The 10340-nt window shown below is 34.5% G+C and overlaps 1 long non-coding RNA gene across 1 annotated transcript; it reads right to left on the bottom strand.

The window, feature by feature from the left end:
- Positions 1 to 4545: 4545 nt before the first annotated feature.
- On the bottom strand, positions 4546 to 10049 carry LOC117331386. The gene is made up of 2 exons (XR_004533520.1): positions 7557 to 10049; positions 4546 to 7361 (listed from the first exon to the last, which is right to left on the bottom strand). It is a non-coding gene; the product is annotated as an uncharacterized LOC117331386 (long non-coding RNA).
- Between the last annotated feature and the right edge of the window lie 291 nt (positions 10050 to 10340).

The raw sequence follows: 10340 nt of genomic DNA, 5'->3' as shown, positions 1-10340 counted from the left end.
CCATTCTAGCCAGAGTCCCGTAAGGTAAAAAGGTAGTCGGGGTAGAAACAACGACAAGTTTAATTGATAGTGTCCTTATAAGTACACAGAGATTATAGGTATTGGTCTCAGGATGGATGGAGTAAAAACGTCTACAGGTTTTCCAAGAGTCTCATTGATTCTCTAATGTTTAACCCTGGACGTTGTATATATTAGACATGTGTATAGGTCTTAATTCATATTTAACAGGGCGATATGAGAGAGAGTTGACATATATTTGTAAATGTATACATTGCCTTTACATTGTACATACATCAAAACCATACTGCAAAATAAAAGTCGGTCCATCAAATCTTTTGGACAGGCTACTTCCAGATTCGAATTGTTGGACCTGTTAAGGGCATAGGGGAGACAACTCTCATTCAAACAAAAACTTGTTTAACTCTTGCTAAAACGTTGGCGAAATAAAACCTTTTACACGAAAGTCCGATAACAAAAGTGTCCAACATCAGTCATGCGAAATGTGCAGATATAAGCCACCAAACAAATGTGTTTAATGCATCAAGAGTTGTTCTGGACTGATGGTCAGACGTCAAAGTCTCGCTATTCAAAAATATCAAAATTGTTTTACCACATGAAAACATCATTTGAAGCGAATCACCCTAAATTGCAACATTTCATATACAGTGCATTGCTATTTTTGTGGACATTACACTGCGGAGTTTTGTTCCATTACATAAGGTTCTCGAACTCTTCGGACAACTTAAATTTGTGTTTATATCATATTATCAGCTTTCATTCCAAGAAAGACGCCGCTGTGCCCTGCTATGCTTTGAAGGTCTTCTCGCTAATAAGTGGTCATAATAACGTTAAACAGTCCTGGTAACAAATGGTTTATAGAACTATGTCACTCGATATCATTCGATAAGCTACATTGGAGTGTACGATGACAGGTAGACATGAGAAATGTATAAAGCCCAGATCAATATCTCTAATTGAAACATAAAGTAAACAGTGATGTTTGTTGACACAGTACGCTTTCAAAATCAATCCGTGACTTTTTTTTCTGCATCTGCGATAATTTCGGCTCACTATTGTCTGGGGTAATCTATAGTAGATGAGAACTCTTTCTGTCTCGCTCTGGATTGCTATCGTGTAATCTAACCACGCTCAGTAGGTCTCAGTCACGGCCCAAAGTCGTCCTATGTCGTAATACAAGGTTGTTATCTACAAATGATCAATGACTTTAATCAGACACTGTACCGAGCCTTATAGTTATAATGCACGATCATTGTCTTCGACAAGTGAGCGACTAATGGCTGTGAGTAGACCGTGCTCTGAATACGTTAGACACTTCCGATTGTTGACACCATATTAAAAAGCAATAATTCTATATGGTTGATAAGGAACAGCAGGGAGCAGATCAATATGTAGATTATGTAAATGTATAAGTGCATGTAATGAAGTAATGACAAATCGTCATATGCACTTTGATGGATGCCTTCGTTAAAAATAAAGATGTCAATTGTGGACAGATTTGTGTAAACTGTATGTGCCTTGGTGTCAGATTTAATAGTATTGTTTTAAAGAGACGTAAGTTTGTCCATTGACGATAGTTCTACTTACAGTGTCTGACTAAGGTCATCCGTCATTTACTAGTCGTCTAACAGAGGTGTACCGTTTTAAAAGTACAATGACAATGACAAAATTTTATTCTCATAAACATATAAAGTGTAGAGAATTGCATACGTACAAAATTGTACAGGACATATGATGTAATACGTAGATACATTTGTTAAGATATTACATTACTTAGTGTTGAGTAGTATACATGAACAACCCAGGTAACAGCTATGTACATACATTTGGTTTGTTTTGTTTAACGTCCTATTAAGAGCCTGGGTCATTTAAGGACGTACCCGGTTTTGGAGTTGAAGGAAAGCCGGAGTACCCGGAGAAAAAGCCATCGGCCTACGGTCAGTATCAGGTAACAGCCCTACATTGGTTTCGAACTCGCGACCTAGAGGTGAAGGGCTAGCGTGAAAGTGTCGTGAAACCTTAACCATTCGGCCACCGCGGCCCCCTACATACAACATTACTCTATCATATATTTGTAACCTTTGGTATTCGTATTGACAGAAAGACCAGGTTCTGATTCAGGATTCTTTTATTACATAGAGACCTCCAACACATATAACATGGACGTAGTACATTGACCGGAACAATTAATAAAGAAATATGATACACTGTACTAACATCTAATGCAAAATCGTATTTATAATAAATGGAACTATGACAAGATGTGAGGAAAGATTAACACGGAAACCATGTACAGAATAGGATATAAGACCATGTGTTCCCGGAAGGTGAGCGTCTCCAGCGACGTCTTGTAAATCAAGATTCATAGTATTTATGACTACATCCATAGTATTATTGTTTATATATAACATCCATAGTATTATTGTTTATATATAACATCCATAGTATTATTGTTTATATATAACATCCATAGTATTATTGTTTATATATAACATCCATAGTATTACTGTTTATATATAACATATATAGTATTACTGTGTATATATAACATATATAGTATTACTATTTATATATAACATCCATAGTATTATTGTTTATATATAACATCCATAGTTTTATTGTTTATATATAACATCCATAGTATTACTGTTTATATATAACATCCATAGTATTATTGTTTATATATAACATCCATAGTATTACTGTTTATATATAACATCCATAGTATTATTGTTTATACTAGGGCTGATTGATATGCTGTGAGCCTCGTATTGAAGGAGGTACTCAAGAATGTTTTATTCTCTGACTACATGTACAAATGTATATAGGGCCGTGTCCCAAGGACTGGTCTCATTTGCTTAGTTTATATCGACGAGGTAGCACTAAAGTAAAAAATACAAGCGGCTTTTGCAAAATGGCCAAATTCGGTGAAAGAGCAGTGATCCAATATTTGCACAAAAAGGTTTAACTCCTAAGAATATCCAAAATGATATGGTAGCAACACTAGGGAAAGATGACCCTTCATATGCTACAGTGAAAAGGTGGGTGGCGGAATTTAAGCGCGGCCGACAGAACCTTGAGGATGACCCCTGTTCTGGAAGGCCTGTCAATGTTGCAACCCCAGAAACGGTCTGTAAAGTTCATGATATTGTTATGACTGACACACGAGTCACAGAAAGATATATAGCTAGTAGAATGGCATTTCACAGGAAAGAGTACATTTCATTCTGACCAAGGATTTTACAATGAGAAAGCTTTCGGTCCGATGGGTACCAAGACTTCTGACACTTGATCAGAAGCACACCAGGCGCACATTATCGCGTGTTAATCTTAACCTTTTTGAGAAAGATCCTGCCAAATTTCTTCAGTTTTGTTACTATGGATGAAACATGGGTTCATCATTTTACCCGAGGCCAAACAACACTCGAAACAATGGAAGCACCCTAGCTCATCCCCCGCCAAAGAAGGCAACGATTGTTCCATCAGCTGGGAAGGTTATGGTCTCAAGTTTTCTGGGGTGCAGATTGTATTATGCGGATAGATTATTTCCAAAAGGAAAACAATCAGTGGCACATGCTTCACTTCTGAGGCAGTCACGGAAAAATATCAAATCCGTGATGTCCGTCATATATGTTACTCGATAAACCACATTGTGATTCCCTATATATAAGATTCCCGTGAATTACTCTCCCAGTTTATTTTGGTTCCCGTTTTTTAAATTGTACTCAATTTACAATTTACAGGCCAAAACGAAAACAATCAATGGCACATGCTTTACTTCTTAGGCAGTTACGGGGCAGGCGGTTGACTTTCCATTGTCGCATCAACTAGAGTGTATACGAGTTACTTCCCCTCGCAAAAACAGGAAGCAAATGTATAATTTGCACAGAAAATAATTAGGAATACTCAGGGATAAAATTAAGCAGGTCATTATGTACGATTAAAGCTGTTTTTCTGTAATTCATTTAAATCCAACAAATATCTTCAAACATATAAAAAGTGTGAATCATATTTCTTATCGCAAACAAATACTTAGCGGAAGGAGACAAGATTTTCTAGTGTGTTTTTTGGGAAAAATTATCCCCGGTCCCATCCTGAACTCATCGGGATTTGTCAGTAAAATAAGCGACATTTTGATTCTCCTGAGAGTTCCGGATGAATTTGTTCAAGCAAAGTTTGGCGATGACCGCTTTAGGTTGCTGTTTCACAGCACCTAAAAAGACGGGAATTCCCCAGTGCACTGTAAATATCAGGGTTACTGTCTTTCGAGTACTCTTGTGCTCTTATATGCCATTAAACTTATACAATAACAGCATTTATCCAAAAGAAAAATCTTCAAACTTTAATTTGATATAAATTTCACATCATTTGAACTTCAAACGAGCGAATGAAAGGATGTGGTCACTAGTAATAGCATATAGTAAATTATTTAGTTGTGTGAGCCCTATAAGAAAATATCACAGGTTCTACTCTGGGTTCTAATAGACGAATAGTAATGGTCGTTTAAAAATGAACAATACAACAGCATTTTTCTTTCACATTTTTTATTAAAACAAGACGATATTTTATCGTATTTCCTTTGGGCTTAGTCACAAGCTGATGTATTTTGGTATATCTCCAATAATAGCATAAAATCCATTGATAGACTACAATTATCACTGCAATGTAGTCAACAAAATATCAGTAAACTGTAGTCAACAAAATATCAGTAAACTGGAGTCAACAATATATCATTACACTGGAGTCAACAATATATTATTACACTGGAGTCAACAATATATTATTACACTGGAGTCAACAATATATTATTACACTGGAGTCAACAATAAATCATTACACTGTGTTTTGGAATTCTGGACTGTCAATAGAATTTCTTATTTTAAAATCCAGCTTTTACTGAATGATAATCAGGCACATGCCTCTTTTTATAATCCAAATTCATAAATTGATATCCAGTATGACAATGTCACTGTACAATTGATATCCAGTATGACAATGTCACTGTACAATTGATATCCAGTATGACAATGTAAAACACTGTACAATTGATATTTAGTATGACAATGTAAAACACTGTACAATTGATATCCAGTATGACAATGTCACTGTACAATTGATATCCAGTATGACAATGTAAAACACTGTACAATTGATATCCAGTATGACAATGTCACTGTACAATTGATATCCAGTACGACAATGTAAAACACTGTACAATTGATATTTAGTACGACAATGTAAAACACTGTACAATTGATATTTAGTACGACAATGTAAAACACTGTACAATTGATATTTAGTACGACAATGTAAAACACTGTACAATTGATATCCAGTATGACAATGTAAAACACTGTACAATTGATATCCAGTATGACAATGTAAAACACTGTACAATTGATATCCAGTATGACAATGTAAAACACTGTACAATTGATATCCAGTATTACAATGTAAAACACTGTACAATTGATATCCAGTATGACAATGTAAAACACTGTACAATTGATATCCAGTATGACAATGTAAAACACTGTACAATTGATATTTAGTACGACAATGTAAAACACTGTACAATTGATATCCAGTATTACAATGTAAAACACTGTACAATTGATATCCAGTATGACAATGTAAAACACTGTACAATTGATATCCAGTGTTACAATGTAAAACACTGTACAATTGATATCCAGTATGACAATGTAAAACACTGTACAATTGATATCCAGTATGACAATGTAAAACACTGTACAATTGATATTTAGTATGACAATGTAAAACACTGTACAATTGATATTCAGTATGACAATGTAAAACACTGTACAATTGATATTGACAGCTACATGTAAACATCAAAGTTATCTCCATTTCCAGTGATACACTATCTTTATTCAGCAATACATAAAGTTAAAGCATATATCAGACCTGCCAGTCATATTTCTACAGTGGACACGTAATTTCAATATAATACCACACTGAACAGCACTAACAGCATTAGACAAAACTTACAATATACACAATGTGACCACTGTGACAACAGGAGTGTAACCCCACTACAACAATTAAACTGGACATTAAACTGGACATCAAACTGGACAAAATCTGTTTTAATGGCACATTAGATAATAATAATATGTGTAATCTCCGAGATCTAAACTTCAGTCCGTCTATCTCTGTTAAATTCCTCTTAGAAATCAGCTCAAATCCATGTGTAACAATTACAAATGTACGTTTCTATTAGCAGTTGAAATTTAAAACAACATTTGCAGGTCTACATTATCCTTGATTTTGACATAAAAACAATCTGGTGTCATGAGTGATATAGTACAATATAGTTTTGAAAATTAAAAGTATTTATACCTCTAGTATTAACATATTAGATATCATCCCTATAGTATTAACATATTATATATCATCCCTCTAGTATTAACATATTAGATATCATCCCTCTAGTATTAACATATTATATATCATCCCTCTAGTATTAACATATTAGATATCATCCCTCTAGTATTAAAATATTAGATATCAATGCTTTATAGTATTGATACATTAGATACCATATCACTATTGGTAACATATAAGATATCATCTCTATAGTATAAACATAACGGACCATATTTACCTGGCAATAGCTGCCCATGTCTGGTAATAAGCCTACACCTATCTATCACTGTTCAGTAGAATTACCTGGCAATAGCTGCCCATACCTGGTAATAAGCCTACACCTATCTATCACTGTTCAGTAGAATTACCTGGCAATAGCTGCCCATGCCTGGTAATAAGCCTACACCTATCTATCACTGTTCAGTAGAATTACCTGGCAATAGCTGCCCATACCTGGTAATAAGCCTACACCTATCTATCACTGTTCAGTAGAATTACCTGGCAATAGCTGCCCATGCCTGGTAATAAGCCTACACCTATCTATCACTGTTCAGTAGAATTACCTGGCAATAGCTGCCCATGCCTGGTAATAAGCCTACACCTATCTATCACTGTTCAGTAGAATTACCTGGCAATAGCTGCCCATGCCTGGTAATAAGCCTACACCTATCTATCACTGTTCAGTAGAATTACCTGGCAATAGCTGCCCATGCCTGGTAATAAGCCTACACCTATCTATCACTGTTCAGTAGAATTACCTGGCAATAGCTGCCCATGTCTGGTAATAAGCCTACACCTATCTATCACTGTTCAGTAGAATTACCTGGCAATAGCTGCCCATGCCTGGTAATAAGCCTACACCTATCTATCACTGTTCAGTAGACTTACCTGGCAATAGCTGCCCATGCCTGGTAATAAGCCTACACCTATCTATCACTGTTCAGTAGAATTACCTGGCAATAGCTGTCCATACCTGGTAATAAGCCTACACCTATCTATCACTGTTCAGTAGACTTACCTGGCAATAGCTGCCCATACCTGGTAATAAGCCTACACCTATCTATCACTGTTCAGTAGACTTACCTGGCAATAGCTGCCCATGCCTGGTAATAAGCCTACACCTATCTATCACTGTTCAGTAGAATTACCAACAAAATATATCACCACCTTGTCCTATCATAAGCCCATCCATGACTCAATAAGTTATAACATATATACTATTATTGTAACCCAATGTTGTATGTCTATGGTACAGTAGTAGGTTTTCTACCGTTCCCTTTGATTACAAGTAACAAGCACCTGCTGAATGCTAATCTAGTTAATAATTTACAATATACATGTATTCCCAAGCATTTGTTTTTGTACATCGACAGGTCAAAGGGAACACTTAAATACAGAGGAGAAATTGTGTTTTTGAGCCATACCTATTAGAGAAATTATAAATATAAGGTACCTTGTAATAGAAAATGTACATGTACAATGGTCAGGATCAAGGGAGACAACCTATCAACACAATATTTAACATTGTAGGAGAGTATGCTATGGGAGTATTGATATAATAAAAACTCAATAGAATTAAATCATGTACATCAATACACATTCTGATACACTGCCACCCATACAGTACATATACATTAACATTTCACCATGAGGGTAAACTATATACCCACCATACACAAACATTTCACCATGAGGGTAAACTATATACCCATCATACACACAAACATTTCACCATGAGGGTAAACTGTATACCAATCACACACACAAACATTTCACCATGAGGGTAAACTATATACCAATCAGACACACAAACATTTCACCATGAGGGTAAACTATATACCCACCATACACACAAACATTTCACCATGAGGGTAAACTATATACCAATCATACACAAACATTTCACCATGAGGGTAAACTATATACCAATCAGACACACAAACATTTCACCATGAGGGTAAACTATATACCAATCAGACACACAAACATTTCACCATGAGGGTAAACTATATACCCACCATACACACAAACATTTCACCATGAGGGTAAACTATATACCCATCATACACACAAACATTTCACCATGAGGGTAAACTATATACCCATCATACACACAAACATTTCAACATGAGGGTAAACTATATACCAATCATACACAAACATTTCACCATGAGGGTAAACTATATACCAATCAGACACACAAACATTTCACCATGAGGGTAAACTATATACCCACCATACACACAAACATTTCACCATGAGGGTAAACTATATACCCATCATACACACAAACATTTCAACATGAGGGTAAACTATATACCAATCACACACACAAACATTTCACCATGAGGGTAAACTATATACCAATCATACACAAACATTTCACCATGAGGGTAAACTATATACCAATCATACACAAACATTTCACCATGAGGGTAAACTATATACCCATCATACACACAAACATTTCACCATGAGGGTAAACTATATATGTGGTACCAACCCTACACTATATCTACTCTCATACATAGAGGAAGTGAATTTCTAACTTGATAAACTTCAGGCATGTTGGACTAAATACAGTTGTTCTACAAGGGAAGATATCTCTCATTTCTGATCTAGTTAGTTATTTTGTACCTTTACTATTAGATTATAAGCTGATTTCACACTTTTAAGATAACTTCTAATTCTTTGTATTGTATAACTGTTGCTAAGATTTATCAAAATCTGTCCATATCCCATTAAGTGTTGGGTAAGTCACATCCACAAACCAAAGTTCCTCCACAAACCAAAGTTCCTCCACAAACCAAAGTTCATCCACAAACCAAAGTTCATCCACAAACCAAAGTTCATCCACAAACCAAAGTTCATCCAGTCTTAGACTGAACCCTGTAGTTATGTATGGACTTCTGTTTGACTTCCAAGTCAGACTTATTAACCTGTGTATAGTGTATTGTTCCTATAGAGATCTCTTACAAAATCCAAAATTACTGACAACCAGAATCTCCCTGTAACAAAAGTCCATGCAGTTGATATTTGACAAGCTTAAAACAGATCTTTTGAATTTCAGCCAGATATATATATAAAATATCAAAATACAAGACTTTGTAGCTATAGGCCTTTCTGCCGTCTCTGAAGAAGCCTGAGAGGACAGAAAGGCCTATCGGTAGAGTCTTGTTTTTTGTTATTTTATATATATTAACCTTCTCAAGGACAGGTTCCTGTTTCTTATATTAGAAAATATGTAATTTTCACATTGTTCAGTTTAAAATATAGAAAAAGATTGACAAACTGTGAAGTCTTCATTAATCATTATATGTATATATTTGTTTTTCAATCTATTATATATATCCATTGATCTCATACTGATGAAAAGTTGTGATTTGTCACAATTTCATTATTTCACCTGAGGTAGACAAAATGCAGCATATCATTATAGCTATATTTGCTTGTAAAATGTATTCACATAGAAATCTTGATTTTTAACTGAGTTTAAAAACTCACATACATTTATTTTTGCAGAGTAACATATTCATTTTTTCAAGAATAAAAATGAATAAAAGGAAAAAGCATAGATTTTACATTACATAACTTGATACATGTAGTTAAGAAATACAAAATACAATACAGGTTAACCAACAGTTCCTCATACAATATCTATATAAACAATAGATACATCAATATCTATATAAACAATAGATACATCAATATCTATATAAACAATAGATACATCAATATCTATATAAACAATAGATACATCAATAGCTATATAAACAATAGATACATCAATATCTAAATAAACAATAGATACATCAATATCTATATAAACAATAGATACATCAATATCTATATAAACAATAGATACATCAATATCTATATAAACAATAGATACATCAATATCTATATAAACAATAGATACATCAATAGCTATA

Source organism: Pecten maximus, chromosome 7 (genome assembly GCF_902652985.1).
Source record: "Pecten maximus chromosome 7, xPecMax1.1, whole genome shotgun sequence".
In the NCBI taxonomy this organism is placed as follows: Eukaryota; Metazoa; Mollusca; class Bivalvia; order Pectinida; family Pectinidae; genus Pecten; species Pecten maximus.
The sequence above is the reverse complement of the archived record's forward strand: the minus strand, read 5'-3'. Positions and strand labels throughout refer to the sequence as shown.